The sequence below is a fragment of the Halichoerus grypus genome, chromosome 6, assembly GCF_964656455.1.
Source record: "Halichoerus grypus chromosome 6, mHalGry1.hap1.1, whole genome shotgun sequence".
In the NCBI taxonomy this organism is placed as follows: domain Eukaryota; kingdom Metazoa; phylum Chordata; class Mammalia; order Carnivora; family Phocidae; genus Halichoerus; species Halichoerus grypus.
In genome coordinates, this window is record NC_135717.1 from 32,275,218 (window position 1) to 32,292,067 (window position 16,850).

The 16,850-nt window shown below is 51.2% G+C and overlaps 1 protein-coding gene across 2 annotated transcripts in view; it reads left to right on the forward strand.

Moving 5' to 3' along the window:
- The window catches only part of EMP2 (epithelial membrane protein 2), a 75,155-nt gene that overhangs the window by 31,522 nt on the left and 26,783 nt on the right, over nt 1-16,850 (forward strand). Inside the window, exon 1 of one of the 2 annotated variants that reach the window (XM_036070518.2) lies at nt 13,795-13,951. The exons of the other annotated variant lie outside the window; for it this stretch is intronic. The gene's annotated coding sequence lies outside the window, so the exon portion shown is untranslated. Of the gene's footprint in view, nt 1-13,794; nt 13,952-16,850 lie in introns of those variants that run through there. 2 annotated transcript variants of the gene reach the window in all.

The following is a 16,850-nucleotide window of genomic DNA, read 5'->3' on the forward strand; positions in this document are numbered from 1 at the left end:
GTATTTACTTTATGGCGCACAACAATGGCTCAGGTTCTTTTGCTGACTTATTTGTTGGGTTCTTTCTGTCTGCCTTCCCTCACTTGACATAACCCCCGTGAGAGCCCTTCTCTGCGTGTCTTACCTCCCTGAGCTTGGCCGAGCCCCTGGCCCGTGGTTGGTGCTCCAGAAATAATGTTTGAATGAATGAATGAGGCAATGGGGTTAAGTCTGACCGCAGGGAATCCTCACAGGGAATACTTCAAAGAGTTCATGAGGGAATTCTTTGTCCTATTTCCAGAGGGGAAAGCAGACACTCGGGGAGAGGAGAGGAGGCCATTATTAGGACTCGCTGAACCTGGTCTTCCTTCCCCATGGAAGCAGGACTGCCCCACCTCCCTCCAAATGACCTACTTGGGCTTTGGGGTCGCTTCCTACAATCGTGAGCCAAATCACCCAGGGGTAGGGAATCCCTGACCTTAAGCCTCCCTTTCTCCTCTCCCCAGCCTTCCAGGAAGGAGTCTTTGCATCTCTTCTTTGTGAGAAGCACAGAGCACTCCGGTGTGGGGAGGAGCCCTAGAACACTGGGGAGGGTGGGAGGGCAGGAGGATGGGAGGATGGGAGGAAAGGCGGCAGGCGAGCTGGGTCCTGCCATCCAGCTGTCCAAATGGATCTGGCTGGCATGTGGGTGGTGTGGTCCAACTGGTTGGGTGAGTGCGGGGTGTGGGCTGGTGACGGTGCCAGCCAGTGAACTGTGACACCCCTAACCTGGAGATGGAGAGGCACGCTGGGAAGATAGGTGGTGTCCTAGTGTCTCTCCAGCTCCTCAGCACTGACTCTGGTGTGGAATCATCAGCACAAGAGACCAGAGTCTCCCTGGCATCCTTCCTGGAGTCAGGGAAGTGCCAGGCTAAGAGCACTTGAATAGGGCTTCCCAAGAGAGTCTCATGGGGTGGGGGAGGCAAGAAGGAAGCATTCTGGGCTGGAGTGGAGTGGCCTGGAGCATAGAGATGGGCTCAAGATAAGCCGATGAAGGCAGGGGCAGTGAGGAGAGAAGCCTCAGTGGGGGTAGTAAAAGGGTTGAGTGTTTGGAGCCACAAAGACCTTTGAATCTTGGCTCCACCACCTAGTTAATGAGCCTGTGTGAGCCTCGGGTTCCTTGTCTGTAAAATGGGGATCACAGTGCCCACTTCCTCATGGTGGTCTGAGGGTTACATGAGCGAGACTCCTGTAAAGTGCTTAGCACTCCGTACTAGCTCAATAAAATTAGCATAAAGAGGAGTAGCTTAGGGATGACTACTCAGGACAGTCTTGCTCCCATAACTGTTGCTTTTTCTCCTAGCCAGGTTTTACTTTCCTTGCCTGGGAAACGTAGCAATGGGCCCCACCCTTCTGGACTCTTCCAGTTCCCGTAATCTGTCCTGTCACTTTGGAAAGCTCCTGGGTAATGGCTCCAGCTAACGTGTTAATGGCTGATTGTAGCTAATGGGATAATGGCTTAATGAGGTTCCCCCGTCTAAGAATATTTACATATTAATCAGTGACAACATGAGAAGCCAAAGGAACATTCTCTGCAGAGCCCAGGGTGGGGTGGGGGTAAGACAGGAGGAGTTTGGCCCAAGGGGGCTTCCTCGGTGCTCCTACCTCTCCTGGGAGCACTAGTACCCACCCCTGGGTGTATTGGATAGGCAGGCACTCGCACAACTGGCAAGAGGAAAGTGGGGAGACAGTAAAGCTTCGTACAACATTTCCTTGGGGATCCCGTGACATCCTGCATGCCCGTGGCACAAGGACAGGCTCAAAAAGGCTGTGCCAGGAAAAGGTCTGGGGGCTGCGTGTGGGAAGAGGCCCCGAGATTCACTCTCTTCCTCTGAGTCCTTGTTCCTAATTACCTAGATTTATTCTAGAACAAGTTTCCCTGAATTCGGCCCTCTGAGTACCACCTTCAACCTCACTGCCATTTCTGTACCTCTGACCTATGCAATCATTTCGGAGCTTGTTAAACTTTGTCTGGGGGCCAAATTCAGTCCCTGGCTGCTTGGGTAACTAGTTTTATTAGGACACAGCCACGCCCACTCATCTAGGATTGGCTTCAGGGCTTCAGAGCTGTGAGCCTGCGACACAGACCCTGTGAGGTCTGGGATCCCAGGGCCGAAAATATTTACCATCTGGCCCTTACCAGGAAAAGTTTGGTGACCCTTGATTTTGCTTCATTTAAAAAAAAAAAAAAAAAACTTGTATTTTTGACTTAAATAGACTTACTTAAAAATGAAACTTTTGGGGAGCCTGGGCGGCTCAGTCGGTTAAGTGTCTGATTCTTGATTTCGGCTCAGGTCATGATCTCAGGGTCGTGGGATTTGAGCCCTTCATTGGGTTCTGTGCTGAGGTGGAGCCTGCTTAAGATTCTCTCCCTCCCTCTCCCTCTGCACCTATCCTTCCTCCCCCGCTCTCGCTCTCTCTAAAAAAATAAAAAGAAACTTTTATCACTGCTAAAAATTGAAAACCAGACTCCCTACCTGTGAATGGAACGGCACTGGAGAAAATAAATGTAGTGAAAGCAAAAGAATATTTTTCATTTCTACCTAGACGCTCTTACCTAACCAAACTTCTTTTTTTGCTGATGGTTTTTGTTTCGATTTCTTACTGAAGTATAATTGACATACCATAGGCTGTTAGAGATGGATGCCATTTTGCTGCACTATTTGTATACATTGTGAAATGATACCCATGGTAAGTCTAGTTACCATCTGTTGCTGAAGTTATTACAATGTTATTGACTGTGTTCTGTATGTTACATCCGCAAAACTTACTTATTTTATAACTGGAAGTTTGTACCTCTTAATCCCCTTTGCCTGTTTTGCCCCCCACCTTCTCCCTCTTCTAATCAGACTTTTGAGTTGTGACCTGAGCACTCTTTCTTTAGAAGGATAGGATTCTTTCAGTCATTCAACAGCTAATTTTACTGTGCACCTACTATATGCCATGCATTATAATGACTGTTGTGCTTGTGGGCTGGCTTGGTGCCAAGTGCTGTTTTAGGCATTTCGTCTGTGCTCATTAGCCCCACGAAGTGGATACCATCATCCCCTTTATCAGATAGGTAAACTGAGGCACAGAGAGGTTGAGAGATCTGTGAAAGTTACACAACTAGGGAGGTTGTTAGGGGCTGGATTGGGGTTCCCCCCCCAAATTCATATGTTGTAATCCTAACCCCCAGTACCTCAGAATGTGACTGTATTTGAAGACAGGCTCTTTAGAAAGCTAGTTAAAGTTAAAAGGAGGTTGTTGGGGTGGATCCTAATCCAATATGACTGGTGTTCTCCTAAGAGGAGATGGAAACACAGACACACACAGAGGGAAGATGATGTCAAGACTCAGGAAAAAGATGGCCATCTACAAGCCAAAGAGAGAGGCCTCAGAAAACACCAACCCTGCTGACACCTTGATCTTGGACTTCCAGCCTCCAGAACCGTGAGGCAGTCAATTTCTGTTGTTTGAGCGACACAATCTGTGGTACTTGGCTATGGCGGCCCGAGCTGACTCACATGGAGGTGCAGAGCCCGGATGTAACCGCCAAGCTCCATCCATAGGTGTTGAAGGCATCCTAACACCCAACTGAGTCTTTCTCCTTGTGGTCGTCAGAGAGACTGAACAGGACTTGGGAAGAGAATAGCATTCTTACTCCATAATTTAATGGTATTAATTCTGTGCCCATGTATTGCCTGAAACCATCTCCCGGACTGCCAGAGTATATGCTTCTTGCTTTGGGGCATGTAAACCTGACCAGTTAGGACCAGCCTGGATCCATGACAGCCCATGGGCCCGCAATGCCCAGCGGTCAGCTCTCTAGACTCTTGCATGACGGCTGAGCATCTTGAGACTCAGGCCAATGCTTGGCTCTACTGATCTGCTTGGAATTTTTTTTTTTTAAGATTTTATTTATTTATTTTAGAGAGGCGGAGGTGGGGAGGGACAAAGGGAGAGGGAGAGAGATACTCTCAAGCCGACTCTGTGCTGAGTCCGGAGTCTGAAACAGGGCTTGATCCCACAACCATGAGATCACAACCTGATTCCAACTCACTGAGTGACCCTGGACAAGCCTCGGGCATCCATTCTAGAATCTTCTGACTCCTTCTCCAAGGATCAGTCACCTTTCCAAGCTTAAAAGACAGCTCTTCAGAGTGTCCTTCCTTTCTTTGGTCCCTCTGACCACTGGTCTTTCTTTACTTCCTTAATAGCAGTTGCCACAACTTATAATTATATGTTTCTTCACTTGTTTATCTCAGGGCTCCCTTGCCAAACTGTACCCTCCACTGGGCCAGGGACCATGTCATTTTCATTCACCTGTGTGTTTTATTCATCTCTCAGCACCTAGCATGGAGCCTGGCCCTTGGGAGGCCCTCAGTAAGCAGTTGTTGGATGAAGAAATAAGGATAGCAATGCTTCTAAACTTTAACGCACACGTGATTCCCCTGGAGCGTTTATTAAAATGCAGATTCTGATTCCGTATGTGGGTAGGGCCCGAGAGTCTGCATTTTTCAAGGGTTCTCATGAGATGCTGCTGGTCTGTGGATCATGCCTTAAGTAGCAATGTCCTAGGTAAAGTCTGCCCATCCTACCACCCCTTGTCCCCTTTCTCGTTGCTCAACACCCTAGGAGAGGTTCCCAGTGTTTCAGAAGCATGGAATGGGCTATTGAAGCCCAGGAAAGGATTAGTAAAGAAGTATGAGAAATTTTAAGGAGCTCAGAACTAATGAAGCTCCAGAGGCTTAGCTGAGAATGGCACACCGGGCTTTCAGAGGTGTCCAGTGTACATTGGAGGCCTGAACAAAGGTGGTCCCACCTTGGGTCTCTCCCAGCAAGGTGATAGGCTGTTTCAGGGCTGGACAAATTAACCCCTACCTCACCAGGTTGTCTCCCTTCTCAATGCAAAGCTCACCATGCCCAACCACCAGCTTAATACACCTGGCCTGGCCAATCCAGAGGTGGGTGCTCTCCATTGCCGTGGTGACAATATCTGGTCTCCACCCCACCCATGGACACACCCAAAGCCCTCTCTGGATACAGAAAGGTACAGCTGCAAGACGAGGTAGTTCAGGTGAACTGATGGTGCTCCCCAGGGGTTCACATCCACCCTAGGAAGGTAAGGTGGCCCTCCACCAGCCAAGATGTCAACTCACCACATGCCTGGTGTTAAATTGGATGCTCGGTGACTATGACCATGTTTGGTTGAAGGACTACTACAATGTTTCTCAAAATGTGGTCCACACACCACTGGTCTCAGAGTCACTTTGCAGTTGGGGAGTGTGGAAAGAGCTTGCAAAATATGCAGACACACTTCACCCCAGACCTCCTGTTCCAGTGCCTTTGGAAGTGGGGCCCAGGAATCTTCATGGTTCATAGGCTTCCCGGATGATTCATATGTGCTTTTGCCTTTCAGAGTCTCTGGGTTCATCTTTTGCCTCCTCCTCAGTCTGTGTACACAGTTTTTATTTCCTTTTGTGTCAGCTCTATTGTTGCATCTTTGATCATAAGCCCATAAGCTGCCTCAAACCCCTTTGGAAGCCAGAGAGTAGAGTAAATACACCAGGCTTTATAGATAACTAGGTGTCCTAGGAACCACCCTGCCCCTTTGATGCTCCTCTTTCCAGTGAACCCGCCATCAAAGTGCAGCCCACATAGAAGCTACCTTGTGAACCCTTTCTTATTATGCATCAAGCCAACTGGTCCCCTGAGGCCAGCCCATCTTTGCAGCCCATATCTGCACCAGCAAATACTCCAATGGACCAAACCGTGTCCTGCACACTCAGAGGTTTCATCTGAGCCCCAGACTCTTCAGGCTTCTCTATGATGTTATTTTCCTTACACATTTCCCTGGAGGGACGTCTGAGTCCCCTTTGGGTTATTCTCCCAAACACAGTGCCATTTTAAAGTGTGAGTGCAATCTTGCATTCCATGTTGCTATTATTTCTCACCTCGTAATTTGTCTGCCTGAGTCCATGCTGGCCCCCTCCCCTTAACCTCCACACAGCAGTCAGGCAGACCATGTCACTGCTTTTCCTTGTTTTCAAATGTTTCATGCAACTGTATTGAAGAAAAATAGCTCATTTGCTAGCAGAGCAATTGGTTGATCATTCCCCACTGGGAACTTGCATCATTGATTCGGTGCTGTATTAAATAGCGTATTGGAAGATAGCTTAACTAACAGTATCAAGCCTCCTCTAACCATTTAAATGAAAATTTCAAAATATTTTGAGACCCTACAAAGGGTGTTTGATTTCTAATTTTCATTCTCTGTGCAGCAAGAACAGGTGTTGCCTTTACGGACATGCATAAAATACTTCACTGTTCTGCGCACGCTATAAATTCAATACTAATTCTTGAGCCACATCAGATTATGACCACAAAGTATATCATGTAACCTCAAATCTCCAACACAGAAGGCTTAAAGAGGAGTGGGCACCACTAGAATAACTGCTTCCTTTGATGTGACAAATGAGCATCCATCTCCCTCCCACAGAGCACGGAGGACGGGACCCTCAACCTCTCTCCACTGCTGCTGGAATGAAGCCCCCAGTCCTACCTTAGCCCCACCGCCTTCCATAACCTCAATCTTGATTCCCCCTTTCTAGCCACGCTGGCTTCTTTCAGATCCTCCTACCCAACCACAGTGCCTTTGAACTTGCTGCTTCCTCCACCTGGGGCCCTCTCCCTTCCCTTTTGCCAAGCCAACTCCTAGGTCTCTTCAGATCTCAGGTCTAAGGGCTGGCACCACTTCCTCAAGGAAGCCCTCCATGATATCTCTGCCTGGGTCAGATCCGCTTCCTGCAGGCTCTCAGAGCACTGTCTACCTCTTCCTTCATAGCAGGCTTGTCACGCCAACATGTTCACATTTAGTTGAGTGATTACTTAGTTCATTAACTCAGTATAGTTAGGGTGATTGTGCACCCCAGTTTCCCTGGGACAGTTTTGATCAATTTATTATTATTGTCCCACTGCGATTATTAATAGCACCCCTTCACTCTCAAAAGTGTCTTACTTGGGATGATATGTTATATGGCCATCCCCGTGGTAACCACCCCAACAGGCTATAAGCTCCATAAGGACCAGAGCTTTGCTTGTTTCTGCTCATTGTGCTTCCGGCACCTGGCTCCAGAGAACCAGGCAGATCCTGCATGGCTATTTGTGACCTACCCTTGAAAGTGATATGGAATTGCTTCTACCATATTCTATTGGTCGACTGGATGCCAGTCAGTGAGCTCAAGCTCTCAATGGGGCTAAGTGTCAGAGAATTTGCAGACACATTTTAAAACTACCACCTATCCCCAAGGATTGGAATTTTATTAATTTATTCATCAAATATTTATTGATTCCAGTGCCTCTTGTCACATAGTTTGGGCATGGCACAAGAGTTCCTACTGAGAGGCAGGTCCTCCCAGCCACATGCCTGTCTTGGGGTTGTGGCTGCTTGGAGAAAGGGGGATTTTTTGCCTTTGTTTTTCCTTTGCATAAAGGTGACATCTTTGTGCCAAGTTATCTGCACCAACAGGATGCTTTTTTCTAAATCATTGGTTTGGAAGAGGCGACTTTTTCAAATTTTCATAAAGGCGCTGTGAAGACCAACAGAAACCCTGATTTATCCTCCACTGTGTGTCAGATGATGGCAAAAAAGCCTTGAGCAAAATAGATATGGCCTCTGCTCTTAAGGAGCTTGCGTTCTATTAGGGAATGAAGACAATGAGTGCGAATGTCCATAAACAAAAGTGTAAAAAATATAATCACAGATTGTAAACAGTGTTATGGGGGAAAAGCCTCTCTGCTGAGCCCCTACTCTGTGTTGGTTGCTGGAGGCAGAGGCCAGAGTCTGGAGGTGTAGGCTGCCTACCCAGGGCCACCAGTGCTCAGGGGATGTCCTGCAGGGGAGGAACTAACAAGAGCAAATAGAAACGGGCTGTGTCCACAAATTTTGAATCCCACATACGGAGGGAATTCCCAAGCTGTTCAGGTGTAAGGACTTCAAGTTCGAGAGTCTCAAAGGCCCAGAATGGTTCACATATCTTCCTGCCTGGAAGCAGAGGAATGGATAAGAATTTCTAGGCCTCCTCCCTCCTGAGTTGTTATTCTTTGAATTTGGGACTACGGCACCATGGGTGGGGTGTGTGTGTGTGTGTGTGTGTGTCTTCCCCTGGAAACAGAAGACATCCTTACTTCCCCATACCCGAAGTTCATAAGGATTTGGGGAGTCTTGCCTGAGTCCTGAGACTGGGGTTGCCTGGTGGGGCCAGGGGGCACTCAGCTTAGGGGATGTTTCCATGGGCTTACAGCCTAAGTGACAACCCCCCCCAACACACACACACACACATACACACACACACACAAAGATATCCATGAATCTTAGGAAGAAATACAAAATAAAACCCGTATCGTGTCAAGCAGGGTAATGAAGAGAATGGATCAGTATTGGTTAGAAAGTTCCATGAGACCAAGGGTTCTTTGACCTGCTTGTTCAATGCTGTATTCCCAGGGCCTCAAGCGGTGTCTGGCACATGGGACATTCACACCTTGTGTATACTTTAAGTGAATGATTGGGAAAATATTATTTCCGTGAGCCATTGTTTGTCAGGAAGGAGAGAAGGAAAGGTTTTTGTGTTTTTTTAAAAAATATTTAGAAAAGCACCAAGGGTGCTCTTGTAGCCTGAAAGAATAATATTTATGACCATGCCTAAGATCCTAGGAAAACAGAGTACACCCTGGGACGTTATTAATAGCAGGGGCTTTTTTCTTCTCCTTTGCCTTTTCAGTGTTAAACTGGACTCCCGTCTTTGCAGAAGATGGGCCAGGAAAGCGGGCCTCTCCCCGCCTTGCTATGCAGGGAGACACCAGAGGGCTTTCTTTTGTGACTTGCCAAGAACATCCCACGGGCCTACCTGGGCTCCAGATGTTTGGGTGGTAATGATGCTGGCGGTGGAGAGCAAACCACCCCTCCACTTCCTGTTACTCTTTCTGACTGTAGTTTGGGGAAATTCAAATGTGGGAGGGCTCCCAAGCTCTGGCCTCAGGTGCCAAACCTCCTGATGAAAACTGGGGCCTCCGGTCAAGCAGCCAGATGTTTTGGGGCTGAGGGCCAGACATTTCCATCATGGGGAAAACCCAGACCCAACCCCCATAGGTTTGTTCTGCTCATCGTACATTTGCATTCATTACACAGGTGGTGTCTTTAAAAGACATGAAAGCCCATTGTGACGCGCTATGGGCCGTTATCTCCAGGGGTTTGGAAATTCTGCGACCTCCAACTTCGGTGATAGTCAAATCTCTCTGTCAGAAGTCAAACGGACAATATTTGTACTGTGAATCCCTCTTAGACTTGTGGGATGTTTTATGACGGGGAAGAGCGATGAGATCCAGAGCGCCGAGCTGTAATTGGAGGACACGGGGTCTTGTTTCTCTGCTGGAAACCATTGTCTCCATCCCGCCCCCACCCGGTCTGTGGAGGTGGGCGACAAGGAGGAAATGGTCTCTCAAGAGAGTGTCGTTCTCAGATCCCACTCCAGGAATTCTTCTTTGGCTCTCCATAGAACAGGCACCGGGGGCTTTCCCAGCTGTCTCTCTTATGGCAAGATGGGCAGCCTGCTGAGCCATGCCTAGAAGTGCTGATGGCAGGGCATCTGGTCAGCGGTGGTGGTGGTGGTGGGGTTGACCCAACAGTAGTTGCCTATAACCTTCATACTTGGAATTTTTCCTGGGTCTGAGGATTTTCCTCGTCTGAAGATCCTGTTTCACATCTGGAAGAGGAGTCAAGAGAAAATGTCACTTGTGAGCTCTCTGGACGTGCTTACTGCATTCCTACCTCCAGAGGCATGTAGAGCTGTCAGCCAAGGTCAAAGATAGAGTTGGACCCTGAGAGATAAAGTGATTTGCCAGGATAATGTGGCCAGTGGGAGATTTTTTTTGCTGCTTGGCTTCGTGACTTGCTTTGCCCATGAAATGTGAGCGTGCAGATGGTTTTAATAGCCAGCGTGTGCTTCGTTCCCTTATCTTCCCACCTCCCTGAGACCAGCACTGGTCCCTATAGAAGCTGCTCCATCAGCTGCAGCCTGAAGTAAAAACAATATAGACACGTGGTCACAGTCATCCCGTAACGGACATATAATATAATCAAGATATAGCAATACCTGTGTTGCAAGCCAGAGATCGTGGGATCATTTGTTACTGTGGCATCACCCAGCCTATCCTGACCGATACAAAGATTACAACTAGAACCCATCCCTCCAAATCCGAGGCAGTGGATATTAAGTCTTTTCTTAGTGTGTTAGTTATCTATCCCGGCATGACGAGTTACCCCAAAACGTAGGAGCCTAAAGCCACACACATGTATTAACTCACAGTCTCTGTGGGTCAGGGATCTGGGCATGGCTTAACTGGGTTCTTCGTTCTGGTGGCCCTCTCTAACATGGTCTGTGCTTCACTCACAGTTCTTCTAACCTACTCATGGAAGTGACATCCATCATGTTTGTCTTATTGTATTTGTGAAAAGCCAGTTGTGTGTCTTGCCCACTCTCCAGGGGAGGGGATTATGCAAGGGTGTGAGCTCTGGGAGGCAAGATCACATAGTCCATCAGTTTGTTTTCAAAGGAAATACTTATATTCATTGGAAGTTAGAGAACCCCCTGCCACCTGTCAAGATTAAATGGGCCCACCAACCAAAAGCAGGTTTCGATGGTCAGATCACATTTATAGTTGATCCATTCCCAACCTAACTTTGTGGATTTAGGTGTTTTCTTCTGGGTCTCGATCCTTCTTGACAAAAGCCTGCATGTTCTTCTCCATTACCTATCCTGCTGCAACCCCTTGTCATTCCTTGTAAGAACAGAAAAGAGTCAGCAGAAGCAGGTTATAAGCAACTGGCAGAAGCTTAAAACATGCCAGCCAGAAAGGACACACAAGAGATGATAGAGTTCTCAACGACCTTCTGTTCTCCATCCTGACCCCCACCCCCAGCCTTTCATCACCCAGTTACTGCTATGAAACGACCAACCATGATGCCTCAGTGCACACAACAGTAACATGCATTCCTCGTTCTTCACGTGTCTGCAGCTTGGCTGTAGCAGCTCTGCGTCCCAGATGGAAGTTCTGCAGGTCACCGAGGGTAGCTGTGCTCCCCAGGTCTTTCATTTTTCTGGGAACAGTGGGCTCCTGGAGGTATATTCTGCTTATGGAAATGGCGAGAGCACAAGAGGGCAAGCCCTACTGCCCAAACACATTCCCAGCCTTTGCGTGTGTGTCTTGTCTGCTAATATCCCATTGGCCAAAGCCTGTCAATGGTCTAGCTCAAGGTCAAGGGGGAATGCATGCTCTGCTGGCCATGAGGCTGGGCTGTGGATGTACTCTATTGGGGGAAAAGATTTGGGACCCAGAACTCAATTGAGCACACTCTTATTCCCCTACCCCCCTCCCTGCATCACATTGAGGTTTCAAGCTTATTATGGAAACACAAGTGGGTAAAGGCAGGTTTCTGCCTCAAGTCTTACTGGAGAGATAGGACTGTATTTAAAGAAACCAAACAAGGTGGCACAGGCAGCAGGTGAATGTCAGGGGAGCTGGGGCTCTGGAGTGGCTCTGGGAACAATAGAGAGGAGCGATGGATCCATTCCTTTCTCTGGATCCTGGAGAGGCTCTTTGGTGTCTGGCCAGGTTCTTCCCAGGGTGAGGCACGCCCCACCAGCAGGCACAGGGCAGGTGGTTTAGGTGATAACGATATGGGGAGGAGGCACCGCCTAGCTTTGAATCACAGATTGAGAGCCAGTTTCCCTTTCCTGGTGATCTTGCAATGATTCTGATGACAAGGGGAGTCTCCTTCTGTGCTAGGGGGTCCTTAACACCTCCCAGGCTGACTGATAGATCCCGAACCTCAGGTTCACGGACTCTTTCAGGCAACAGGATCTGGCTAGAGTATACTGTTTTGTTGTTGTTGTTGTTGTTATTATTTTGGGTAGTGTTTGTATCTGTTAAGTTTGTCCTCTCTCTTTGGTGAATGGCACTGGTTTCCTGTTTCCTGTGATGCTATAGGGCTTCCTCTTGAAATAAATATAGTTAAATAAACAGAGTCGATTTAAAGGAAAAAAATTAAGTGAATGCTAGTTCACGTGGCATGTTGACAGGGCAGGAATGATGGCTTGACCGTGGTCAGCGTTTGGTAAATAGCGACGTGGTGGGAACAGAAGAGTGGGGCTTGCTGCCGTCGGTCTGGGTTCAAATCCACCCTCCACGTGTCTCATGGGGCCCTTGAGCAGTAGCTTCTCTGACCTTCAGTTTCTTCATGGATGAAATGAAGGCAACTTCTTTTGCAGGGCTGTTGTGTTATATCGAAGGTGATGTTTGCAAAGTGATGGGACACAGTAGACACTCCGCAAAGGGCAGAAACCCACCTGTTCCAGCCCCTGCCCCAGGCTGTCCATTCTGGGAGAGCCTTCTGAGTGCCCTCTGTCCTCCCACTGGCTGTGGGACAGCAGGTGCCACTGTCCCTGCTGCTGGTGGGGGGGGACCCACCTGGCTCTCTTCTGCAGCAGCCAGACCCCACCCTCCTTCCCTTTTAAAGGCAGAGTCTCAGTTCAAATGAACATCTTCCTGCCCCTGCTCCAGCCCGACAGAAAATCCCCTGCTTGGGGGATGGTGGTCTTGAGCAGCCATTAAATTCCAGAATTCAAAGAGAGATAACAGATCAGCCACTGGAGCAGCTGGGGAACCTCAGGATCTTGGGGGGGGTGGCCCTTTAGAGGGGGTCCCAAATATCATAAGGATCTCTACTTTCCACCCAGGGAGGCTTTCCCCTTGCAGAGCTCCCCAGCAGGACTGAAAAAAGGCACGGGACAATTTATTTTTTATTTATTTATTTTTAAAGATTTTACTTATTTGTCAGAGAGAGAGAGAGAGAGAGAGAGAGAGCGCACAAGCAGGGGGAGCTGAAGGCAGAGGGAGAAGCAGGCTCCCCACTGAGCAAGGAGCCTTTTGTGGGGATTGATCCCAGGACCCTGGGATCATCACCTGAGCGGAAGGCAGATGCTTAACTGACTGAGCTGCCCAGGTGTCCTGCATCAGACAATTTAAACATGGCATTCTGGCCCCACCAGCTAGTGCACAATAAATTAGTATTTCCTAAAAGTGTTTCTAATTCTCTCTTCCGTAGCACAGTCTCCTGCCTTGTATTTTGGGGTGTATGCCAATAGCATTAACCTGTTAAATTAAAGGCTTAAACTATACTTTCCCCGCCGTGGCCCTGTTTTGGAATTTCTTCAATTTTTCCACATACTAACTGCTCCCCCCACTCCACAGATGAGGCTTGGGTCCCTCTGGCCTCCTCCCCCATCCCCCCAAGAACCTCCAGAGCACATGAGTCCTCTCAGTTTCCAGGTGGGGAAACTGAGGCGGGAAACGGGAAGGGCAGGAGCAAGAAGTTGAAGAACAGCGCCAGAGAAGGGTTTCTAAAGCAGGGAGTCGGATTCCAGAACCCTCGTTCTTAACCCTTACGGGAAGGAGGGGAAGAGGAGAAAGGGGGAGCCGAGGGACAGGGGAGGGGAGGGAGTGGAAACCTGTCAGGGAGAGCGCGGGGGAGAGACTCCTGGCTCGAAGGAGCGGCGCTTTTCTCCCTTTTCCCCCGACCCAGGGACAGACTCCGCCCCAAACTTGGCCGGGGGAGCGCGGGGAGGCGGCCGGGGAGCCGGGGGCGCTCCCGGGGCTGTGGCCTTTCCCGCCAGCGTCCCCCTCCCGCCTGCCGCTGTCCCTCCCACTCCGCTTTCCCGGCCCCTGACATCACGGCCCGGGAGGCGGGATCCGGGAAGGAGGGGACGCGGGGAGGAGGCTCCGCGCCACCGCGAGGGAGGAGGGAGGGCGCGCAGTCCCAGCCCAGAGCTTCAAAACAGCCCGGCGGCCTCGCCTCGCGCCCCAGCCCGTCCGTCCGTCCAGCCGCCAGCGCCCGGTGAGTGGGGCTCGCCCTCCCCGGGAGGCGCGCGCGGGGCGCGGGACCACGTCGCGGGGCTGCGAGCAGCGTGCGCCCGGGGAGCGGGCCGCGAGCCCCCGCACCCACGGGACCGAGGGGGGTCCCCGCCTTGGGTGGGGCGAGCAGGGAGGGGCCGAGGCCCATCCGTACCGAAATCCCACTTGTCCTCAGCCAGACGACCAGGGCGCGGACTCCCCCCCGCCCCCCACTGCGCCGAGTTCACCCCGGACCCCGAATTCCACCTCCCCACCCCCGGACTGCTTCCTGCGCCTTTTGCGCCGAGGCGGGCGGGAAAAGTTTGGGGAGGAGTCAGGGCGGCTCCCCTCGCCCTGGCCAACTGCGCTCCCGGGGCTGTCGGAGTCCAGGGCCGTCCCGTGTCGCAGGAAGGTCTCGGGCGCCTCGGCGCACCGTGCCCCGCCTCACCGAGCGGGCGGGACGGGCTGCGCCCAGGCCGGGGTCGGTGGGTCCCCTCCTCGGCCCCGGCGGCGGCTCCGTTGCGCCCCCCAGCGACGAGGAGCAATTTCCTTAGGTCTGGAGCGGTGGGGGAGCCTGGAGGCGCCGCTGGGATGAGGCTTCTCGCTCCCCACTCTGGTTGGGGTGGGGGGCTTTGAGGACCCCACCCGTGGATTCCAGAGAAAGGGGAGGCCAGAGCTCGTGTATAGAGGGACTATACACTCTCCAAATCCAGGGTCCTAAACACACTCAAAGGAGGCCCTAACTTGGGGCTGACAGGGGGACATTATGACCAGGGGCCAGTCGAGGGTACCTGGATAGGAGGGACACCCTGCAGGGCAAAGCCCTCCGTCCAGGCCACAGAACCCAAAACCTTATTTTGGAACAAGGCAGACAGCCCAGTTTCAGGTTTGGGAAAAGGCGCACTGCCTCCTCCCAGGCTCCAAAGATGTGCATGTGGGGTGGGGTGGGGTGGGGTCAGGGGGTGATCTTTCACCTTGGCTGTGTACCAGGTGGAGAGACCAGCCTGAAAAGTGATGGGGTGAGGAAGGGTGAGGGGCTTGAGAAACCTGCAGCCCAAATCCTGTATGATCCTGCCAATGCTACCTAGGAGGGGCAAATTCATAGGGACAGAAGCAGAAAGTACAGGTTACCAGGGACTGGGGCAGGGGGTGGGCAGTTACTGCTTACTGGGTCTGGAGTTTTTGTTGGGGAGGGCGAAAACATTTGGGGTATAGATAGTGATGATGGTTACATGACATTTTGGATGTATTTAATGTATGTGAAATCTACAATTATAGGTGGTTAAATGATGGATAGTAGGTTATGTATATTTTACCACAATTAAAAAAAAAAAGGCTCCAGCCCCTTCTCTGCTTCCATCTGAATTAGTAAGGAATCTCAGAGGCTGCTGACTGCTGCAGGTCACCTGTCCCCAGAATGTGGCCTCACTATAAGAAAGTGTAAGGAGGCTGAGGAGGGGACAGGAGTTCGGGTTTCCCCAGGAGTCTGGAAGGGACCAGGATGAGAACCAAAGCTCATGGAACATTTGCAGGGCGCCTGACAGTGTGCACTGCGCCCACTCTCTCCCCTTCTGGAAGCCTCACACAGCTGCTTCCATCCCCGCTCCCAGGTGGCAGGTGGGGAGAGGCAGGCCAGAGACATTCAGTTTCTCAAGCTCACTGAGCCAGTAAGTGCCAAGAGCCAGACTTTGAATCCCCATCAGCCTCCCCCCTCCCCCCCCCCCCCCCCCCCCCCGCCCCGCGCCCCGCAAGGCTTCCCATATCCACCTGGAAATGCCCTGGTGGGTTTCCTGGAATTCGGGAGAGACCCTCCTGGAGAAACCAGGGCCCAGATGCCCACGGGGGCCTTGGCAGATGCCAAGCCCACAGCCGAGGGAGGGGCATGGGGGTGGCAGGAAGGTGCCGAACCTGTTTTCCCACTGAGGGACTTGGGATCTGCCACCTCCACCCCTGCCAGGAATTGGGGAGTGGGAGTGAGAGTCCGAGAGCAGGCCACATAGCCTGGAGCCTCCTCTGTCCCCAAAGTGGGGAAACTGAGATTCACCTAAGACCTGGGGACAGGTGTTTGTGGTGGAAGGCATGGAGGTGGCCAGCCTGGTGGCCAGGCTTTGGGGCGGCCACTGGACCGCCCCACCCAGGGGAGAGGTGGCACCGTGTCTGACTGGCGTGGCCCGCTCGGTCACCCCGCCCCGCACACACGGGTATTTTATAAGGCCCTTTCTTCTGGAGTGGAAGCGAAAGTTTCACCTAGGTTTCCTTTCTCTGCCTCTCATGTAATATTCCAGGCAGGAGCTAAAACCGCGTGCGTGTGCGGACAGACTCTCCATTTTACGGCAACAGGTGATTCATCAGTTGACTCCACTGGCCAATTTCTCATCCCCGGGGGACTCTCTTGTCCCTCTCTGCCGCCTTCGGGGTGGATGGGGAGCCCAGCAGAGGCCAGCCCTTTGTCATAGTAGGCTCAGCCGGACACAACCAGGGAGGGAAGGCTGTTGAGACAAAAATATATAAATGCCTTTCCAGGCCAGATGGGATGGCATTGGATTGCTGGCTGGTTGGTGTGTTTGTTTGGGAGGAAGAGTCCAGCCACCGTCCTTGGGCAGATAGTGTGTGTGTGTGTGTGTGTGTGTGTGTGTGTGTGTGTGTTGCAATTTGTAGCTGCTGCCTGGCTCCGTGGACAGGTGGGGCCTCTGCACAGGCCACGGAGGCCCGAGTCTTGGAGGTTGGCTTCAGCTTGTCCAGGGAAGGAATAGGGGTTGGGGTGGGCATGGCAGGAAGAGGAGGCTCCCCTGCTTGCCCCAGGAGGGATGGAGTCTGGCTTTGTGCAGGAGTTACCCAAAGAGGGCAGAGAGTGGACTCCTCTTCAGATGCATCTGGCTTTCGTTAGGGACAGGCCAAGGGGG